This window comes from Peromyscus maniculatus, chromosome 2, assembly GCF_049852395.1.
Source record: "Peromyscus maniculatus bairdii isolate BWxNUB_F1_BW_parent chromosome 2, HU_Pman_BW_mat_3.1, whole genome shotgun sequence".
In the NCBI taxonomy this organism is placed as follows: Eukaryota; Metazoa; Chordata; class Mammalia; order Rodentia; family Cricetidae; genus Peromyscus; species Peromyscus maniculatus.
Genome location: NC_134853.1, coordinates 131,279,066 through 131,302,431, shown reverse-complemented (window position 1 = coordinate 131,302,431; position 23,366 = coordinate 131,279,066). Strand labels below are relative to the sequence as shown.

The window sequence follows — 23,366 nt, the reverse complement described above, 5'->3', positions numbered from 1 at the left end:
GAATAGTATTGTAAAATAAAAAAAACAATAAAATGTAAAAAAAAAAAAAAAAAGAAAAAGAAAAGGGGGCTCTGCTTTTATTTCCACAGAAAGCCAGAGGCTATGGATTTGTTCCAGATTAAGATACATCAGGTTTGACCAGCCAAGACCCCTGAAAGGTCTCTGATGACACCATGGCCCAGATGATCCAACATCCAGAATGGTTTCAAGGCAACTGGCTCAGAAAATACACCCTCACAGACTACTCCATAAACCTAAAATTTTCTTTGTATCCCCATAAGATACAGCGCCTCCATCCAGCAGGAAGTAGTAAGAGAAGAAAAGCCCAAATTCCCAAATATACCAAGCTGGCTTTGGAGATGGAATTGGCTCACTCCTTCTCTAAACCTAAGTATATTCCTTAAAAAAAAGGGGGGGGTGAGAGATTCTTTTGTCCCATATTAGAAGAGCCCTCTAGTGTGGGACAGAGAAAAACCAATATTTTTATTTAAATCAGGTTGATTATAAATGTGTTCTCTTTCTAAAGAAGAAAAGGGGATATGATATAGATATGATAGGCTGAACGGGTAGATTATTGAATCTACTTTTAAAGAGAAACTTGTTTAGAAATGTTTTACATTGCTATAGATTTTAGTTTATTGATACAAATTTAGAGTTAATTTTATTATACTGTATATATATATATATATATATATATATTCTCATTTGAGGTATTATGTTTATGTAACTCACTTAAAATTGTAATGGATAATTAAGAAATATAAATTAATAATTAGTCTTCTATGACAGTCAAACTTATAGTCATGTTGTTTTCTAGGTATACATAGATATAATTCAATTAGGTAGGTAGTCATCAAACACTTCCAAGACCTACAGAATATGGCATTTAAAATGTTTTAAAAATTTAGACCTTCTGGACAGTGAGACATGTCTGCTCCTGGCAGCACCAATTTACTTCAAAGAGGAGGATGGGCATCAAAGACACTCTAAATAGAGTTTATCTTCTTCTTGACAAAGAAAGCCATTTGGGCAAGAAACTGTTCTTGCCTGGACTGCTTAAAAAATGTATCAACTGGACATACAGGACCCATAGGAAGGTGACCACTGAACTTTGCTTGGCAAAATGGTCCTTCAGGTTCCTGCTTCGCAGAGGAAACTGCCAGATTCTACAGGACACTGAGAAAAGTGACTGAGAGACTCTAGGCCTGTGGGCTGAAGACAGATGCCCCAATTTTACAGTGGAACTTTGGATGGCTGTCCAGGATGCCAGCTGTCTCTGTCTACTCTTGGAAGACTCCCAAAAGATGCTTGCATCCTTCTCCCATTTCTGAGGTAAGAGTATATCCTTCTGAGATCTTTGGTGTAATTGAAGACTACATCGCTATAATTTTCCTCAGTTATGATACAAGATAAGTTAGATATGAAACCTTAGACTCACAGATATAGGATAGATAAGATATCTTCTTTAATTTTGTCAAATACAAATAGACTAGATATTATAAATACTAAATATTATAACTGTAAATCTTGCTTGATAATTGTTTTGTTATATGTAATTTTACTATGTGAAAGTTAAAACCTTCCTTTTTGAAAAAAAAGAAAAGGGGAAGTGCTGTGGATATTGCTCCATATAAATAAAATGCTGATTGGCCAGTAACCAGGCAGGAAGTATAGGTGGGGCAAGCAGAGAATTCTGGGAACAGGAAGGCAGAGTCAGAGAGATGCAGCCAGCTGCTGCCATGAGAAGCAAGATTAAGGTACTGGTAAGCCACAAGCCACATGGCAACTTATAGATTAATAGAAATGGGTTGATTTAAGATATAAGAATAGTTAGCAAGAAGCCTGCCATGGTCATACAGTTTATAAGTAATATAAGTGTCTGAGTGATTATTTTATAAGTAGGCTATGGGACTGCAGGGATTGGCGGGATCCAGAGAGAAACTCTCCAGCTACAAAAAAAAAAAAAAAAGAACAATTAAAAAAAATCAATGAAACAGAGTTGATTCTTGTAAAAAATAAACAAGACTGACATACAATTAGCTATTAAAAAGATTAATAGCCAGGGGTGTTGAGAGAGATGAGAGTTTCCAACACAGGATTTTTAGAGAAATGTTGAATACATGTTATTATAAATTTGTCTAATCCAAAGCTTGGTATCCTTGTGGGTCTCCTAAAAGTGAGTGCAGGGGCTCTCTCTGACTCTGTTACCTCCTATTGGGACCCTTTCCTCCTACTGGGTTGCCTAGTCCAAACTCACTGGGAGAGGAAGTACCTAGTCTCCAACTTGATATACCATGGCTGGCTAATATACATGGGAGGCCTGCCCTTTTCTGAAAAGAATGGAGGAGGAGTGGATGGTGGGAGAAGGGGGGAGCTTGGGATGAGAGACTGGGAGGAGGGAGGGAAGGGAAACTGTGAAAATGTGATTGTCCTGAAAATTTTAATTTTAAAAATTTACCACAAAAGAGTCAATGAGCCGGGTGATGGTGGCGCACGCCTTTAATCCCAGCACTCGGGAGGCAGAGCCAGTCGGATCTCTGTGAGTTCGAGGCCAGCCTGGGCTACCAAGTGAGCTCCAGGAAAGGCGCAAAGCTACACAGAGAAACCCTGTCTCAAAAAAACCAAAAAAAAAAAAGAGTCAATGAATTCAAACTAAAATTTAAAATGTTTTTTTTAAACTAAGATTCATTATAAGTACTTGTGGGATATAATAATACTTAGTATGAATACTTAATAAAAATACCTAAGAACAAGAGTCTCATTTTATAGGTACACATACATATCACAGACAATACTAAGAGATTTTCTATTTCCAAAGAATTCTGCTTTGCTTTGATGCTTAAAATATTTAAATATGTCTAAATAACAAAGTAACATAGAGGTATGAAAGGCCCCAACAATCAAATCTAAATAGATCTAGATAGTTTATAAATCATTTGGGAATAACTTCTGTATGTCCTTCATTTAGTTTAATCCCACTCTCCATTTACTTACAATATTAAAATGTAACTCAATTGCAAATAACTATTGTAAAGTTGCATTACCTACTAAAGCTCTTCCACAGCACAACTTTATATAGTCAAATGATCATAAAAAGATAGGAGAGACTATGTGTTTAGGGCCAGACCTTGCTCATCTATCACCAGAAAAAAATATTGATTCCAGCTAAATTTGACCTGAAAGTCATACAATCAACAGTGCCCTGCCTCTTTCCAGAATATTTTATTGCCTCCTTGCTTGATGTGAAAATATTTTATAATACCTCAGGAACTATACATCCCCATTAGATACTGTCTTTTATGATTCTCATGAGAGTCACAACCAAGTATATGGTAGTAAATGACATTCTAGGCAGATTAATCAAAATGTATTTGCATATAATTTACTACATAATCATATATTGCTATAATTTTCAAGGTCAAATGTCATTAATTTATTTATTTTCTATTAACTAATTTATTTTCTTGTTCAAAATACTGTCATTGATCAGAAACATGTATCAGAAGATAAATATACTTATTCTATATGCTAAGAATTATGTGCTGAACATTTAGAATACAGAGATTAAAAACACCATAGACTGTAACTTTAATGAGGATTGAAGGGAAGGTTAGATAAGACAAGGAGAATATGCTAATAAACATAGGCGTTAAACCTCTGGATCCAACATAATTCATGATATGCACTTCTGTCTACATGCTACTACTCTAAGTTTTAAGATCAACATCATCAATAATACAGGATGCCCAACTATACCAGGAAATACTGGGAATAAAATGAAGTATAAACAACATCAATGTTTTATTCAAAACAATTAGGCTTTGTGGATATAATTCAATGTTTAAGTCTTGAGTAACATTAATTAATCAATCAATCATACCATCCATTATACCATACACATCATAACATACTTTTAAGATATATTTGGTATCTGACTCATACTGTGTTAGGGGATTACAAGGTGACTACATGTGATTAAATGAGTGCTAGAATAACAAAGGACAGCCTTTTTTGATGAGCAAGAAGCACAAATATCATAAATAACTAAAGAAGTGATAGAAAAAAATTAAATGAATATAAAAACAGATCAGATATGTAGGTCTGAGGAGACAATTCAGAAGGAGCAGAGTTTGCTGACAAGCATGAAGATAAATTCAGATGCCCAATACCACTGATGACCACAAAAGACAGAAGCAATTGTGGAGTGGAGCTGCCTAGCAGATGTACTATATATTCTGTGGGTTACAGAGCCATTTCTTGGAATGCCCTTCTCTATCCTTTCACCATCCTCCATCCTTGTCTGTGAAGTGTATTCCTTGGAGGCAATGAATAGATGGATCCTGTTTTTAATTCGATCTTCCTATGCATTTTGATTAGGGCACTGAGATCATTTAATTATCACCTTTTGTGGATTTTGTAGTGTTCTTTTTTTTTACTATTCCTGTTTGCCTTATTATTATTCTCATATGGCTTATTACTCCTTTGACTAGTATGTGTTTATGTTTCTATCAGTATGCAGAATTCCTTCAAGTATCTTTGGTAGAACTGTCTTAGTGGTCATGGATCCCTGGAGCCTGTTCTTTATTGTAGAAAGTTTGTTTTCTTTTCTATTATGAAAAATAACTTTGCTTGGTATAATAGTATTATTGACAATGATTGTCTTTTAGAAGTTGAAATACATACTTTCATGTTTCTTAGATTTTAAAGTTTCTGTTGAAAAATATAGCTATTCTGACCATCATAATCTTCATAATATGTGATCTGATGTTTCTCTGTTGCTGCTTTCAATATAATCTATCCTATGTATACTTAGATTTTTAATTAAAATGTGGCAAAGCAGATGTTCTTCTCTGCGTTTGTTTGGTGTCTAAATGTCTTCAGCATCTGAATTGGCATATCTTTCCCTAAGCTTGAGATTTTGTTGAAAATATTTTCTATGCTCTTAAAATGAAATTCTTCTCTCTTTATTCCTATAATTCTTAGATTTTGTATTTTCATATTGTCCATTACATCTTAAAAACACTGCATATACTTTCTTGGTAATTTGTCTTTGTCCTTATTAGAATGTCCAACATCGCCTTGAAGCTCAGATGTTCTGCTTTCTCCTTGATCCACTCTTTTGGTGAGGCTTTTCATGAAGCTGTTTACTTGACTTACTGTGATTTTTTTCATTTTCAGGTGGTTTTTTTTTTTCAGGTAATAATGTGTTTTATTTTCACTGGTTTGTTTCTGGTCCAAAGGTTGGTCTAAAGACAAATCACTAAAATCCAGTCACTCAAAGAGATGTATTAAAACAAATTTAGAAAGCCTATAACTTAACACTAATATTTGCCTTATGTCAAGTTCTTTTTTTTCTTTTATTGAAAATAGATTCTTTTCTCATACAATATATGCTGATTATAGCTTCCTCTCCCTCTACTCCTTCAGTTCCTCCCACCTCCTCTAGGTCCACTCCCTTTCTGTCTCTTATTAGAAAAGAACAGGATTCTAAGAGATAACAACCAAATATGACAAAATAAAATGCAATGCAATAAAATGAAGCAAAAATTTTCAGATCGAAGTTAGACAAGGCAACCCAACAGAAGGAAAAGTCCAGGAGCAGGCACAAGTCAGTTACACACTTGTCCTCACAGTAAAGAACCCTGCAAAATACTAAGTTAAATAGCTATATGATACATGCAGAAGACTGCTGCAGACCCCTGTAGATCCTGTGCTTTCTGCTTCAGTCTCTGTGAGCACATATGTGCCTGGCTTAGTTGATTCAGAGAGCCTTGATTATACCCACTGGCTCTTACAATCTCATGTATTTTGAACTTTCATTTCCATGTTTTAAAACATCTAATTTTTTCAGCATTTCTGTAACTCTACTGAATTCCACTTCCAGACATTGTATTGCCTTTTCATTCAAGTGTGTGTGTGTGTGTGTGTGTGTGTGTGTGTGTGTGTGTGTGTTGTCTTGTTACTCAGAACTTTACTTCCTTCCTTGATTTCTTTGAACAAACTCAAAGCAGTTCTTTGTACTTGAGGTGGGGAGAGTTCATCTATTTTTACTTTAACTGGGACAATTATTTTACATATATGTATATTATATAATTTGATTGTTTTGTCAACCTGTTACCCTGCACCTCTTCACTGAACTTCTTGACATTCCCAAACAGTTCTCCCTCTACTATTTTCATACTATGCATGCAAGTGTGTAAATATGTACATGCAAATGCAAATAGCCATGATATATACTTGTTCTTGATTCTGCAAAAGAGAAAACATACAATGTCTGATTTCTGAATATGGTTTATTTTACTTAGACAATGAGCTCCAGTTTCTCTTTTTCTTGCAAATCATACAATTTTATACTTCTTTACAGGTGAATAAAACTCTAATGTGTATTACCACATATTCTTTATCCTCACTTAATGATAGAAATCTTTGCTTCTTCTATAACTTGATTATGGTCAGTAGTGCTGTACTAAACTTAAAGACACAGCTCATTTGTATGTTCATTTAGTTTTTCATGCTTAAAGTCATTATATTGAGACTTGCACATACAGAGTTAATTATTACTTGGGCTCAAAAATTATTTCAGTCAAAGTATTTGCATTGTTCAAGTAGGGATAGCTTGTGGTAGAGCTGAAGTGTTACTTTCAGAAGTACATCATCAGTGTAGGAACTCAGGATACTAGTGTGGCCTCTATATTACCCCAGGGAAAAATATTAATTATGAGAGCCACCATAGCTGCTGGATATGACTAGTAAACAAATATCATACTTGCCAGCTAATAATGTCCTTTCAACCTGAGTAAATTTGGAGTGAGTTTCTGACACACCTACAATGAGATGATTAGTGTAAATCTGTTGATTGCTTGGTGTTGTCTCAGGTTTGCTCATCTTGGATGAGCACTGTGAATGATATAAAGGGGGTGAACGCAAGCTTATTAGTGGTATAGTTAGTCATATGGTAATCTGCTGTAAGGTTATTATTTTGGTTGGTTGATTGGGTGGGTGGGTGGGTGGGTGGGTGGGTGGTTGATTGGTTGGTTGGTTGGTTGGTTGATTGGTTGGTTGGTTGGTTGATTTTGTTTTGTTTTGAAAATCTCTATACTGATTTACACTGAGGCTGGACTAGTTTACATTTGTACTAGCCATATGTAAGGGTTCTCTTTAGTCTACATCTATGCCAACGTTCCTTATTATTTTCTTAATTACTGATCTTCTGAGTAGAATAAGATGGATGTCAGTGTAGTTTTGAGCTGTATTTCTCTATTGGTTGCTTAGACTGATTAGTTTTCTAGAGTCTTTCTTTTTTTAGCAATTTGTAATTTCACTTTTGTGTTTCCCATTTATTGAGTAGGTTGTTTTTATTTGTCTCAATTTTTAAGTTTTTTGCATATTCTAGATATTAACCATCTGTCATCTGTATAGGAGGTAAGGGTTTTGTCCCATCTGCAGGTTGTCCCTTCATATGATTAACAACTCCTCTGTTGTTCAGGGGTTTTATTAAATCACTGGGAAACCACAAATTTGATCATAGTGAAGTTTTTGATGCGTTCTTGAATTTATTTTTTTAAGGTTTACTTGTTTATTTAAAGTTTTTTTCATTTTACATACTGTCGACTGTTCCCCCTCACTCCTCCACTCCTGATCCTCCACCAATCACACCCCACCCATTCTCATAGGGTGTAAGGCCTCCTTTGGGTAGTCACATAGGCTGGCATACCAAGTTTGGGCAGGCCCAAGCCCCTCCCCACTGCATCAAGGCTGAGTAAGGCATGGCACCATAGGGAATGTGCTCTAAAAAAAAGCCAGCTCATGTACTCAGGATGAGTTCTTGGCCCCAGGAAGGGGAAAGGGTTAATCTCCTGAGTAAACTGGGAAGGGGGGGTAGAGGGGAGGGGATTGGGGTAGGAACATGAGGGCTTGAGATAGCCTAGTTCAGGGAGGGACAGAGAGGGAGAACAATGAAAGAGGTATCTTGACTAAATGAGCCTTTATGGGATTAGGGGAAAATCTGGTGGTAGAGAAATTCTCAGGAACCCAGCCAAGACTCATAGCAATGGTGGAGAGGGTGCTTGAACTAGACTTCCCCTGTACTCAGATCAGTGACTAACCTAATTGTCATCATAGAATCTACATCCAGCAACTGATGGAAGCAGATGCAGAGACCCACAGCCAAGCACTTGGCCAAGCTCCTGGAGTTCAGTTGAAGAGAGGGAAGAGGGATTATAAGAGCAAGGCAGGACAAGATTATGACAGGAAAAACCACAAAGCCAGCTGACCCAAGCTAGTGGGAGCCCATGGACTCTGGACTAACAGCTGGAGAGCCTGCATGGGACCACAGTACGCCCCTTCAATGAGGGTGGCAGATATGTGGTTTGATCTGTTTGTTCTTTAATTTAGCTTGCAAGCATTGTATTGAGAATTCTTACATCTGTGCTTATCAAAGAAAATGGCCTACAATTTTCCTTTTCTATTGTGTTTTCCTTTGGTTTGATATCAGAATAATAATGGCTTTATAGTAAGAGTTTAATAGTGTTCTTTCCTTTCCTATTTTATTGAATAGTGTGAGAATAATTGGTCTTAGTTTTTTGGAAAGCCTGATAAAATTCTATAGTGAATCCATCTTAATATCAATTTTTTTTAATTGGGAGGGTTTCTTATTATTGCTTCAAGCTCATTGTTTGTTGTAGATATTTTTAAATTATTGTATTCATCTTGGCTTAATTTTGGTAGGTCATATACATCTAGAAATTATTTACCTAAGTCTTTTAGATTTTCACTTTAGTAGAAGTTTTTAAAATATGCCCTAGTAATTTTTTCAATGTTATTGGTATCTATGATAAGAACTTCCTTTTCTTCTCTATTTTTATTAACTTGGTCCCCTTTCTCTAGTTTATTTTGATTCATTTGGCTAAGGGTTTGTTGAGCTTGTTTATCTTTTCAAAGAATCAACTCTTTGTTTCATTGATTCTTTGTCCTTTTTTTTTGCTTCTATTCCATTCATTTCTAACCTGATCTTAATTATTTCTGTCTACTGATTCTATACTTGGCTGTTGTTTTTCTAAATCTTTAAGGTATATTATTAAATTATTTATTTGCATTCTTTCTGCATCCCATTGATTTTGGTTTGTATTTTTGATTAGTATTTCTTCCTACAAATTATTTTCATTACCTTCTTAATATCCTCAAAGACCTATTGATTCAGTCATGTTTTGGTTAATATCTGTGGGTTTGTGTGTGTTCTATAGTACCCAATGTTGTTAACTTTTAGTTTATTTTTTTTCATTGTGATCAGACAAAATAAAAGAAATTAGTTAAATTTTCCTATATTTGCTAATACTTGCTTTAGGCTATAGTGATATGATTTATTTTACAGAAAGTTCAACAAGGATACTGAGAATAATGTATACTCTGCAGTGTTTGGATGGAACATACTGTAGATGTCTGTTAAGTATACTTGATCTAGGATGTCCTTTAATTCAGGTTTTGTTTTGTTTCAGTACATTTTTTGCTGGGATGACTTGTCAATTGTTGAGAGTGGGAAACTGATTTTACTCACTACCCACTGTTGGGTTAATCTGTGAATTTATATCTAGCAGTGTTTGTTTCATGATATTGGGTGAATTTGTGTTTGGTATGCATGTCTAGAACTGCAATATACAATTGAAAGACTTTTTCCTCATTCAATATGAAGTGACCTTCTTTATCTTTTCTGACTAGTTTTTTTCTGCAGTGTTCAGAACAAAAGTTTCAGTGCTAACATCTGGGACCAACTCATGATCTTTGGGCTCTAAAGAACCCAAGCAGATTGATTTTGCTTTGATTTGTTTGTGAATGTAAAATAGTTATTCCAAAGTACCTTTTTTTTTTAACAGAAGCCAACAGTTAAATGACTTTGGAATTTTATATAGATTTTAGATATTCTGGAAAGACAGGATATTTTAGAGAAAAATTTAATTTTGAAAGAGACTTTGGGTGTTTTAATGAAGCTAAAAATTTTTAAAAGATTTATATTTTTATAGACTGTGGGCCTTTATATGTTGCAATGTTTAATATTGTGATATTAATATTAACATGCTATCTTGAGGACCAAGGGGAAAGATAAGGTTTTAGTTGAACAGTGATGTTTGTATATCAAGCTAACAAGGGGTCAGTCGTGCTGGCTAGTTTTATGTAAATTTGACACACCTCCACCAGACTGGCTGATGGGCAAGTCTTCATGGCATTTTATTGATTGATGGTTGATGTGGGAAGATCAAGCTCACTGTGGCTAGTGACACCCCTGGGCTAGTGGCCCTGGATGCTATAAGAAAACAGGATGAGCAAGCCATGAGAAACATTCCAGTAAGCATCCAACCCAGGTGCCACATTTTTTATTATCCATTCACCCACCCCATGACTTGTGCTTCAGTTTCTAACTCCAGGTTCCTTCCTTGCTTGAGTTCCTGTCCTAAATTCCCTCGTAATAGATGTTACCTGGAAATATAACATAAAATAAACCCTTTCCTCCCCAGGTTGCTTTCTTTTCTTTTCAATGTCTAGTACAGCAATATAAACCTAAGACAACACCCTTGCCACAGCAGTATGTTTCTCTACACAGGCACAAAAACTTACCAGCATTAATCTCATATTATAACTGTGTAACACAGTGTGTTTAGAACCCCAAAGATAATGCTGTAAATGAATCTCTATGACCACCAACCAATAAAAATGTCACTCCTAGAATCACCTAAAGAATAAAATGGCACCTTTAATGTGAAATTGTTCTAGTTTCTTAGGTATCTTCATTGAAGCTAGCAGCTAAGAATAAGATGACTAAGATATCCCTTAATATCTAATGCAGAAGACAATGAGGGTAAACAGAAAAAGTTAATAAAATAATGTAAGTCATAAGCAGATCTATCTAGGACTCCAGAAAGTCATAGATAAGAAAGTACCTAATTCAATCCTAAAATGGTGAACAGTGCCAGAAAGGACTATTCACAAAGTTACAATTCCATTCCATTACAAATGATCAGAAGCTCACCAAACAGATAATTTGAGGACAGCAATGTGATAAAAAGGAAAAACAGGTACAGTTGCATAGATGTATGAAAACTATATTCACTCAAGAAAAAGTAAATGATTGGGTATGCTTAGAATTTTGGGGGCTTCAAGAAGTTAGAATATAGGTTAAAAGTCATGTAACTGTGATTGGAAGAAAATAGCTTTCACTCTTCAAGTGACTTCTGTAAACTAGGTATTTTAATCTTCAATAAATTAGTATTTCCATTTCAAAGACAATATACATGAAGCTCTGAACAGGATGATAACTTTCAAATCATGTGTCTACCAAGTAAATATTTTGCCACCCATTGTCTTGCAATATAAAAGTCAGAAAGACTACAAGAAATAGGTTTCTCTATATTTACTACACTATAAAGTTCAAGGTATAAAGGCAATATGAGCATTGAAAATGTACAACTAAAATAATAAGGCACTTGCTGTGCTATGTTGAAGAATATGGATGACACTAAAACTGATGAAATAACACCAAAGAGCATTAAATTTTGTGATATTTAATCTTTATTGCCAACCTTGCCTGGAACAAATTAATAATAATAATAATAATAATAATAATAATAATAATATAAAATAAGAAGAATTTCCCAGGTTAGTAAAGCACAATTCTAAGTGTTTCTATGAGGGAATTTCTAGAGGCAATTAGATCAACTACAGGCAAATAAGTCATATAGGATCTGACTTGATAATATAATTAGGAGATATTCAAAAATGGAAGAAGGAACAAATAAATCTCAAACATAAAAATTTCAACGGGGAGGGAAGAGGTCATGAAGGATTACATCAAAGTTCCAGAAAGTCACTAAAGTTAAGTCATGTGTAGCAGGATCAGATTCTTCTGAGATGCTAATGGGCAAAGCTGCAAAGCTGAAGCATAACTTGGAATGAAGACCCAAAGTTGTTGGAGATGCTAGGACTATAGCACAACACATCAGAAAAGTTTGATATTAGAATGGAGACAAGAGAAAAAAGAAAGGCCACATGTGTTGAATGAGGCATCGCCATAGGAATGGAGCTACCCAAGGCTGCTGGGGTCCAGGTGATTAAATTAAAAGCCAAAATGTTAAACATGGAGCTACAGAATTTTAATTGATTAGGGTCCAATTTGTCCTTGCTATGCCCACATTCTCAATGTTGTGAATATTTACTCCATGACATTGTATATTGGAAATGTACAACTTAACATTTCTATCTCACAAATGCTCAAAGTTAAGATGTTGTCTTGAATCTCAAAAAAGAATCTGGACCTTTAATCATTATTCGGGCCATTCAGACTTTGATGACTTTTATAGTTGGACTAAATGTATTTTGTATTGTTAAGTAAACACAAAACTTCAGAGCACAGGAATTGAATAGTCAAAGCTTCTCTTCATGTTAAATATGTATTTCAATGTCTGAGACATTTGAAAATAACTGAATTCAGAGTGAGTTCTTAATGTTGGTATTTATTTTTCATCAACTATAATGAAAACCAACAAAAGGTTATATTGTATGTGTATGTATACATATATATATATATATGATAGTCTCTCTAGTAGTAAGTCTCCATATGGTTTATCAAAAGTCTTTTTACATTAGTTAGCCATCCCCATACTCCCTCCTCTACCCTGCCTGCAAATCTTCTACTTCATTTAACCCTTTTGTTCCATTATCCTCTTCACCTCTTCATATCATCTGCATTCTATTCCCCTTCATTTGAATTTCCCTCTTGACTCATTACTATTTCTTGACTACTATAGATATTCCAATCTAAACACTTATATCTAAAGATTCAAAGCTACCATCTACACATAAAAGAGAGTATGCAATGTTTGCCACTCTGGGTCTGGGTTACCTCACTCAGAATGATTATTCCTACCTCCATTCATTTACCTGCAAATTTCATAATTTTACTTGTCTTTACAGCTGAATATTCCATTGTGTAAAGGTACCACATTTTTTATTATCCATTCATCATTTATGGATATATAGGCTTGTGGTGGTATTGTGTTCCCCAAAATATTGTGCACCCTAATAAACTTATCTGGGGTCAGAGACAGAACAGCCACTAGATACAAAGGCTAGAAAATGGTGGCACTCACACCTTTAATACTAGCATTCCAGAGACAGAAATCCCTCTGGATCTCTTTGAGTTCAAGGCCACATTGGAAACAGCAAGGCATGGTGAGTCACGCCTTTAATCCCAGAAAGTGAGCCTTTAATCCCAGGGAGTGGTGGTAGAAAGCAGAAAGCTTTATAAGGCGTGAGGACCAGAAACTAGAAGCATTTAGCTGGTTAAGCATTTGGCCTGGTTAAGCTTTCAGGCTTCTAGCAGCACAGTTCAGCTGAGAGCCATTCGCATATGAGGACACAGAAGTCTCCATCCAGTCTGCGGAAAGAAGACCAGCTGAGAATCTGGCGAGGTGAGGTAGTGTGGCTTGTTCTGTCTCTCTGATCTTCCAGTGTTCACCCCAATAACTGGTCTCAGGTTTGATTTTATTAATAAGACCCTTTAAGATTCCTGCTACATAGGCTACTTGCTGGATATTGTAAATATAGCAGTAATGGACATGGATGAGCAATGCTTTTGGAAATATGCCAAGGTATGGTATAGCTGGATCATGTAGGAGATGCATTTCTAGCTTTATGAGGAATCTCCACACTGATTTCCATGGCAGTTGTACAAGTCTGCATTCCCACAAGCAATGAATAAGTATTCTCCTTTCCTCATATCCATGCCTACTTTGCTTTATTTTTATCTCAGACATTTGACTGAGGTAAGATGAGATATAAGTAGCTGAATCCAGAGTACCCATAGTTTTGCCCTTGATACCCTTTGTGAAGCTGGACCCCAAATCCTCCTTAAGAGACCTCTAGAGTTAGTTCCTTTCCCCTGCCTGCTAGCCTGTTGCCCACCCCATCCATTGAACTGATCAAGGGACTCTGAAGTCTGAACTCAGAGTTACAACTAGAACTTCAAATCTGTAACCAATAAGAGCCTGAATTCCAAAACTTGTTGTGGCCCCAAGACTGAAATTTAAGCATTGTTCTTCTGGTCCAAAGCCTGTCAAATTGGAGAAACAGCAACCAAAGGACAAAACACCCACACAACAAAAGTGAGACCAAATATCCATACCAAGAAACACCACAAATGTCATAACTCCAGATGCTTGGATAAAAAAAAAATGCAAGTATGAATAGCCAAGACAACATGACTGCTCAAGAAACCGGCACCCATATTATAACATGCCCTGAGAATAGCTATTTAACTGAAACATAAGACAATAATATCTTTATTTTAAAGGCCCATCCAGACCCTGAGTTTTAAGTATGGAAAACAAAATGCTAAGAAAAGGGCATGAAGAAAAATGATCATATCCATTGGAACATATATGGCAAACAAATACCCAGTCTTTCTCATATAACTTACTCATAACAGTGCTTTTTCTCAACTACATTTAGTTGAATCATGACATTCAAAAACTTGAAGAAAAAAAATCCACATAACTAAAACAATAATAATGAGGTTCATTTAATCTTCTTTCCTGAAGTTCAACAAATCAATGTAATCAACTCCCCTATTGTACAAAGATCAGTGTAAATAGCAAAAGATAACCACATCCTCATATGACTGTGTCAAATGTTCAATATCTCTGAAACTTATTAGCAAACAGAAAATAAATCATGAAATTATTATGACAGTTTATTGCTTCTAAAATAGCTATGTTCTACCACAAAGACAAGCTAAAAAAGAACCTTGTATAACTTCAACTTCCAGATATAGTCCTTATTTTTCATTTTAGAAGCATGTATGTTCAAAAAAATGAGATTTGAAAAGCAGTCAAAAATCTAATCAAGACTTATTAGTCTAGACTTTATTACAATTACTATTAAGATTTTTGTGTATTTCCTTTTTGTATTTTGCTAATCTGAAGTTATACTTTTATAGTACTATAATAATTCTACATAAAAATGTATCATGCTTTTACATTTAGTACTATATATTTTTCATACTAATGAATTGTTTGACAATTAAAAATTCAACAAATGTGTAAAACTCTAGAAAGTTCTATAGTTCTCTTAATCCAGTTTTTTGTTTTGTTTTGTTTTGTACTTCAAGACAGGGCTTCTCTGTGTTGTTTTGGTTCCTGTCCTGGATCTCTCTGTGTAGACCAGGCTGGTCTCAAAGTCACAGAGATCCACCTGGCTCTGCTTCCCGAGTGCTGGGATTAAAGGCATGAGACACTTCTAGTTATTTTTATTCCATTCCATAAAAGATGTAAATGAAAATTCAAGTTAATGAAGAAACAGCAAAGTGATTAATAGAGATACTGTGCCGAATTTCAGAGCTCAGTCTGAAAGTATGTTCCCCACCATCTCCACTTTGCAATAAAACCAATGAGAAAATGTTTTGACCTCTCTACTCTTCAGTTTTACCTACTATAAAATAAAGGTGAAGAGAGTTATATAGCATAACTAACTGACAGGACCATTAGAGAATTTCATAAAAGGTTTTGGAAAGTTCCTAGCAGAGAGTAGCACTCTTTGAGCATTATCTATTATCACAAAGACTTCTTTTTTATTATTATTAGTCTTTCATATCTTACATCCCGGCTGCAGCTTCCTGTCTCCCTCCACCTTCCCCCATAAAGAATTCTTATTCAGGACATTCTCCTTAAATTGGTTTTTCAGAAGTAGAAATTACTGAGCCAAAGAGCACAAACAATTTTAAAATTGCTGATAGAACTGCCAAATTCTTATATGAAAGTTAATAAATACTGATAATTTATATTAAAACACAGAAATGTACAAAATTAATACTGTGAGGTAAGTTTGGGTTTGTTCTATATTACATTTCTCTGGGAAGCAAAGAAAGATTAAAAATTTTCAATGATCTGTCCACAGCAATATCAATTTCAGCAGCTATTCAAATGTGAAAATACATTCATTAAGAGATAAGGAAATCAGATAGGATGTCACAGTACCTGGTTTTAGCACAGTAAGATTAAAACAGGCAGAAAGGGAAGATGCACATGTCACTAGAGGGCTTTTAAGGGACAGAATTGGCCATAAGGTTAACAATGCACACTTAGTTATGAATTGCTAAAAATAGACTTTTAAGGGTTTTTTAAAGTATAATATATATTGTATTTTATTCCTAAAAGTATACCAGAAATTTCTTGAAGAACTCAATCCTGGCTCAAAGAAAAACCTATTTTTAAAGAACCAGATATAAAATTAAAAATAGTTTAGAGTCTTGCACATGCATACACGTACATATACACCATTACCCTCCAGATTGGAGTAATCCAATGTGTATACACAAAGAGAAAGGAATGACTTTGGGCAGTGATGTTTTTAAATATTTATCTATACAGAGTGAAAGCCAATTCCTTACTACTTTGCTCATAGTACATTTGTAATTTATCCAAAAACTATCAACTCTCCCTAGATGTTCTAACACTGTTTTAGTACAACTGAAAACTGTCTTTCAATACTATTTTTTTTCTTTTTTAATATCAGTATGTTGAAGAGCATACCAACTAAAATACTATATTTCCTAGCTTCTCTTACAGCTAAATTTCTCTAGATAACTAAGATCTTGGCAATGATAGGTAAACAGAACTTTTGCAAGGAAAGCTAGAAGGCTTCTTATAGGGAAAGGATTAAGAATCCTAATTTACATGTTCTTTTATTATCAATTGATACAAGATTGCAATAATATGAAAGCAATGGCTTAAGTTCTAACAACCATCTTTATAATATGAAAGGCAACATAGCAAAGGATGAAGAAAGGATCCTAACTCACAGGTGACAGAAAAACACTAAGGAACTAATTCTGAACCGCCTAACTCTAGATTTCTTTCACACAACATAAACTTTTAAAAATTACTGTTGCTTCAAGGTTTCCATCAAAAATATCCAAACTAATATGTAAAGCCAAAATTCACTTCCATTTGTTTTCGGACAGCATAGTTGTCCATTCTAGCAATACATTAATACTCGGAAATGTCAAAGGATTAGACTAGTGATAGTATTTCAATTCAGTGAGCATGAATGCACTAAACAGTTAAGAAATAGGATAAGAAGTTCTTGGGTAAAATAAAACTATATTTCTTTTAACCTCTTTATTCAAGTTTAACTTACAAACAAAGCTACATATATGTAATGTATACAAATTGTCAAGCATGAAGATAAGCATATATTACTGGAGCTATTATAATTTATATCACAGACATACTAGTCAGCTCCAAAAGTATGTTCCCCACTTGCTTGTGTGTGTTTGAAAATGAGAGAAAGGGGAGCTATAACATAAGATCTACTCTCTTAGAAAATTCAATTATAGAATATTGTTATCTACAAAAGTGTGTGTGTGTGTGTGTGTGTGTGTGTACATACATTTTCCTATGAGCCATTCATCTTGAATAACTAATACTTAGAACCCTTTCACTAATATCACCCCATTTCTCCCTCCCTCCAATACCTGGTAATCATCATCTCTCTGTTGCTACTGTAGATTCTTCATATACATGATATTACATGGTCTTGATTCTTCTGTGTCTGGATATTTTATTTAGCATTATACATTCCAGGTTAACTGATACTGCTAAAATTACATCCTTTCTTCACCTCATTTTTAAGGCTCAAACATATTTCACTGCATGGATATACCACATTTTCTTTTGTCTACTTGGTCACTAATGGTCATTTAAGTTGCTTCCACACATTGACCATTATGAATGAACATTGGGTGGGGGAAGATTCATCAGAACTCTATGGTTCTGGCATTAAAATTCAGACATATAGACCAATGGAACAAAATACAGTCTGAAAATTAAAGCATTCATGTACCATGTACTCATCTTAAAGGGTTCTAGGAATACATAATGATAAACAATAAACAATTGTGAGAAAATGATATACACAAGCAAAATAATGGGAATAGGTATTTTTCTTACAATACAAAAATTAACTAGAAGGAGATTAACATTTTAAATGTAAGAACTGAAGCTATAAAAATCCTGGAAGAAAATAGGAAAACTCTCTTGACATTAGTATTGCCAATGATTTCTTGGATATGGCAACAAAAGAAAAAATAAATAGTGCAAATTTATTAAAATGAAAAATAAACAAAATTAACAGGAGAAAAGGCAATATGTGGGTGGGTAGGAGAAAATGTGTTCAAATCAAATATTAATAAATGCTAAGGCATTAATTCTCAAACATGCTATAAATAAATGAAATAAAAAGTAAAAAAATCACAAAATTTAATATTTATTATTAAGAAATTTTTTCATTCATTTTACACACCAATCAGAACCAAATGTTAATCTCCCACCTCCCCAGCCTCTGCCTCCCAACCCACTCCCCACTCCCCCCCACCCACAAGAAGGCAAGGCCTCCCATGGGGAGGCACATACAGTAGAGGCAAGTCCAAGCCCTTCCCCTTGCCTCAACACTGCATGTGGTGTCACATCATAGGTAGTGGGCTCCAAAAAGCCAGCTCATGCACCAGGGATAGATTCTGATCCTACCACCAGGGGGCCCCTGTGGGAGCTGACAACTGACTCAGTTTCCCAGTTTGAATCTGAAGTCTATTCTGAGTCAATAGAGTTCAAGCTTGCTTGTTCTGGGGCTGTAAGAAAGTCCTGATTAGTGCACAGAGTCTCCTTGAAGGGCTGTGAGAAAATCCTGATTAGCCCACAGGAAGGAAAACACTATCTAGCTAGACACAGGCTGCTCATGCCAGTTGGAGGTACGTAGACATACAAAATGAAACTGCCTGCTCCTTGATGCAAGGAAAGATAGGTAGTGGTTGAATGTCTATGCTGTGCATTGTTCTACCTCTGTCCTTTAAAACTCTATATAAGCTGGCTATGAAATAAACTCGGGGCTGTCCATCATTGACCGGCAGATCTCTCAACTCTTTTCTGACTTCTTCATTGTCTCTACAATCCCCACCCAGCTGACTGTTGGCAGGCTCCGACAGGCCACCCCAAGCAGCTCAAGCTACACAACTGTCTCGCCATGCAGAGGGCCTACTTCAGTCCCATGCAGGCTCCACAGCAATAATTCCAACTTTCATGAGTTCACACTAGTTTGGTTTGGTCATCTCTGCAGGTTTCCCCATCATGATCCTGATGCACTTGCTTATAGAATCCCTCTTCTCTTTGACTGGACTCCTAGAGCTCTGCCCAGCGTTTGGCTGTGGATCTCTGCATCTGCTTCCATCAGTCATTGGAGGGAAGCTCTGTGATGACAGTTGGGGTATTCACCAGTCTGTTCACTGGGGTAAGCCAGTTCAGTTCAGACACACTCTCCATTATTTCTAGTAGTCCAAGCTAAGGTCATCCTAGGGGATTCCTGGCAACTTTCACTAGCACTTGGTTTCTCTCTAGCCACATGATATCTCCCTCTATCATGATATCTCCTTCATTGCTTTCTCTCTCCATCCCTGTACCAGCTCAACCATCCACTCCCTTATGTTCTCATTCCCTATCCCCTACCCTCCATTGCCCACCCCTAGCCCCCGGTTTACTCTTGGAGATGTCATTTATTTCCCCTTCCCAGAACAATCCATGTGTCCTTCTTTGGGTCCTCCTTGTTAGCTATTTTCTTTGTCGTTGTGGGTTGTTGTCTGATTATCCTTTGCTTTATAACTAGTAACCACTTACAAGTGGGTGCATACCATGTTTGTCCTTTTGAGTCTGGGTTACCTCACTCAGGATGATATTTTCTAGTTATACCACTCTTGGGCATATACCCAAGGAATGCTCAATTATACCACAAGGACACATGTGTGGAGGTATTGTGTTCCCCAAAATATTGTGTACCTTAATAAACTTACCTGGGGTCAGAGAACAGACATGCCACTAGTTAGGCAGTGATAGCACACGCCTTTAATCCTAGCATTCCAGAGACAGAAATCCCCCTGGATCTCTGTGAGTTCAAGGCCACATTGGAAATAGCCAAGCATGGTGACATATGCCTTTAATCCCAGAAAGCCAGCCTTTAATCCCAGGGAGTGGTGGTAGAAAACAGAAAGATATATAAGGCGTGAGGACCAGAAACTAGAAGCTTTTGGCTGGTTAAGCATTTGGCCTGGTTAAGCATTCAGGCTTTTGAGCAGTAATTCAGCTGAGACCCATTCCGGATGAGGACTCAGAGGCCTCCAGTCTGAGGAGACAAGACCAGCTGAGGATCTGGCGAGGTGAGATAGCTGTGGCTTGTTCTGTCTCTCTGATCTACCAGCATGGACCCCAATAACTCGCCTCAGGTTTGATTTTATTAATAAGAACTTTTAAGATTCCTGTTACACACATGCTCAGCTATGTTGATAGCAGCATTATTCATAATAGTCAGAACCTGGAAACAACTGAGATGCCCTCAACTGAAGAATGGATTAAGAAGATGTGGTACATATACACAATGGAGTACTACTTAGCAGAGAAAAACAATGACACCATGAAATTTGCAGGCAAATGGATGGAACTAGAAAAAAAATCACAAAATTTTAAAATGTAGAAAGGAAAAATAGACATTTCCCTCAAGGAAGACACGTTAATGGACAAAGGGTACTTAAAAAGGTACAACAGTACTCATAATAGAAATGCACTAATAAAAATACAATGAAATATCGTCACCACACAAATATGCTTTAATGACTATTCTAGAAGGTCAAATGTAAATGTGAGCATGAATATGAAGAAACGAACTTTCTTGATTGGAATGTAAATTGAGGGGCCATTATGAAAACCAAAGGAAATTCCTCAAAAAATGTGTATATAATTCCTATATGATCTGGCAATCATATTTGTGGGTGTATATATACAACAGAAGTATTAAATATGTTTTCAATGAGGAAGAAAAGGCATTTATTTATACAATTTAGTAATAATTTTAAGTTCTCTGTGTGTTGGGATTATTAGGAATAAAATATAGATGAGTTCCAGGTGAAAGACACATAAAGACTAAAGACACAATAGCAAATAGACAAGAATTACAACTGAGTACTGATTCAAAAAACCCTTTTTCTAGAAATATTTAAATATTTATCAGAAAACTAAAATAGTGCTAGTTAGGAGACGCTTCTTATTGTTTGGTAAATAATGGTAAAATTAGCATGTTAAGTATTGAGAGCAGGTATATAGATTTCTAATGAATTAATATTCATATATTTAGTATATTTTAAGTGTGTGATAATTAAAAGCTTCAAAGTCATATCTTATGATATACTTTAAAAATGATAAACACAACTACACTGACAAACACAGAGGCAATAAAAAAAATCTCAAACAAGCAAAACCAAAAGAATGTAAACACACACACACTACCAACAGCAGCAACAAAATAAAAAGAATTAACAATCATTGGTCATTAATATCTCTCAATATCAAATTCCCGATAAAAACACAGGCAAAAAAAAAAAAAAAAAGAAAAAAGAAAAAAAAAAGATTAAAAAGCCGGGCGGTGGTCGCGCACGCCTTTAATCCCAGCACTCGGGAGGCAGAGCCAGGCAGATCTCTGTGAGTTCAAGGCCAGCCTGGGCTACCAAGTGAGTTCCAGGAAAGGCGCAAAGCTACACAGAGAAACCCTGTCTCGAAAAACCAAAAAAAAAACAAAAAACAAAAAAACAACAAAAAAAAAAAAACAAAAAACAGGCTAATAGAATGGATGATGGATGTGAAAACATGATCCATGCCTCTTCTGCAAGCAATAAACATACCTCAATATCAAAAAAGACTTCGCCTCAGAGTAAAGGTTTGGAAAACGATATTCCAAGCAAAGGGACCCAAGAAGCAAGGTGGTATAGCTATTCTAATATATAACAAAATAGACTTTTAAAATGAAATTAATCTAAAGAGATGGAGAAGGACATTTTATGTTCATCAAAGGAAAAATCCAACAAGATGGCATTTCAATTCTTAACATCTATGCTCCAAACATAAGGACACCCACATTTGTAAAAGAAACATTACTAAAGCTTAAACCACACATTGAACCTCGCACATTAATAGTGGGAGACTTCAATACCCCACTCTCATCAATAAACAGGTCATCCAGACAGAAACTAAATAGAGAAATAATGGAGCTGACAGACATTTTCAATCAAATGGACAAAACATATACCTACAGAACATTTCACCCGAACACCAAAGAATATACCTTCTCTTGGCACCTCAAAGATCATTCTCCAAAACTGACCACATACTCAGTCACATAGCAAGTCTCAACAGATACAAGAAAATTTAAATAACCCCCTGTATCCTTTCAGACCACCATGGATTAAACTTGAGATCAGAAACAAAAGAAAGCCTACAAACACATGAAAACTAAACAATGCCCTACTGAAAGACTATTGTGTCAAGGCAGAAATAAAAAAATAAATTAAAGACTTCCTAGAATTCAATGAAAATACATGAACATCATACCCAAACTTCTGGGACACAATGAAAGTGATTCCAAGAAGAAAGTTCATAGCACTAAGTGCCTTCATAAAGAAATTAGATTGCTCTCATACTGACAACTTAACAGAACACCTGAAAGCTCTAGAACAAAAAGGAGGAAACATATCCAAATTAAAATCAGAAATGAAAAGGGATCTCTAAACACAGACGCCGAAGAAATCCAAAGAATCATTAGGTCATACTTCAAAAATATGTACTCCACAAAATTGGAAAGTCTAAAAGAAATGAACAATTTTCTTGATAGGTACCATGTACCAATGTTAAATCAAGATCAGGTGAACAATTTAAATAGATATATAACCCCCAAAGAAATAGGAGCAGTTATTAAAAGTCTACCAACAAAAAAAGGCCATGGCAAGATGGTTTTAGTGCAGAATTCTACCAGATTTTCAAAGAAGAGCTAATACCAATACTCCTCAATCTTCCACAAAACAGAAACAGAAGGAAAATTGCCAAATTCATTTTATAAGACCTGATACCCAAACTATACAAAGCGTCAACAAAGAAAGAGAATTACAGGCCACTTTCCTGCATGAACATTGATGAAAAATGTTCAATAAAATACTTGCAAACCAAATCCAAGAATATATAAAAAGATCACCCACCATGATCAAATGAGCTTCATCCCAGAGATGTAGGGATGGTTCAACATATGAAAATCTGTCAACATGATCCACCATATAAACAAACTGAAAGAAAAAAAACACATGATCATCTCATTAGATGCTGAAAAAGCCTTCAGCAACATCCAACACCCCTTTCTGTTAAAGGTCTTAGAGAGATCAAGAATACAAGAAACATACCTAAACATAATAAAGGCAATTTACAGCAAGCCGACGGCCAACATCAAACTAAATGGAGAGA

The 23,366-nt window shown here is 35.5% G+C and overlaps 1 protein-coding gene across 14 annotated transcripts in view; it reads right to left on the bottom strand.

The window, feature by feature from the left end:
- The window catches only part of LOC102924940 (AGBL carboxypeptidase 4), a 1,182,350-nt gene that overhangs the window by 1,123,647 nt on the left and 35,337 nt on the right, over nt 1-23,366 (bottom strand). Inside the window, exon 2 of one of the 14 annotated variants that reach the window (XM_076564760.1) lies at nt 23,108-23,191. The exons of the other annotated variants lie outside the window; for them this stretch is intronic. The gene's annotated coding sequence lies outside the window, so the exon portion shown is untranslated. The remainder of the gene's footprint in view (nt 1-23,107; nt 23,192-23,366) is intronic. 14 annotated transcript variants of the gene reach the window in all.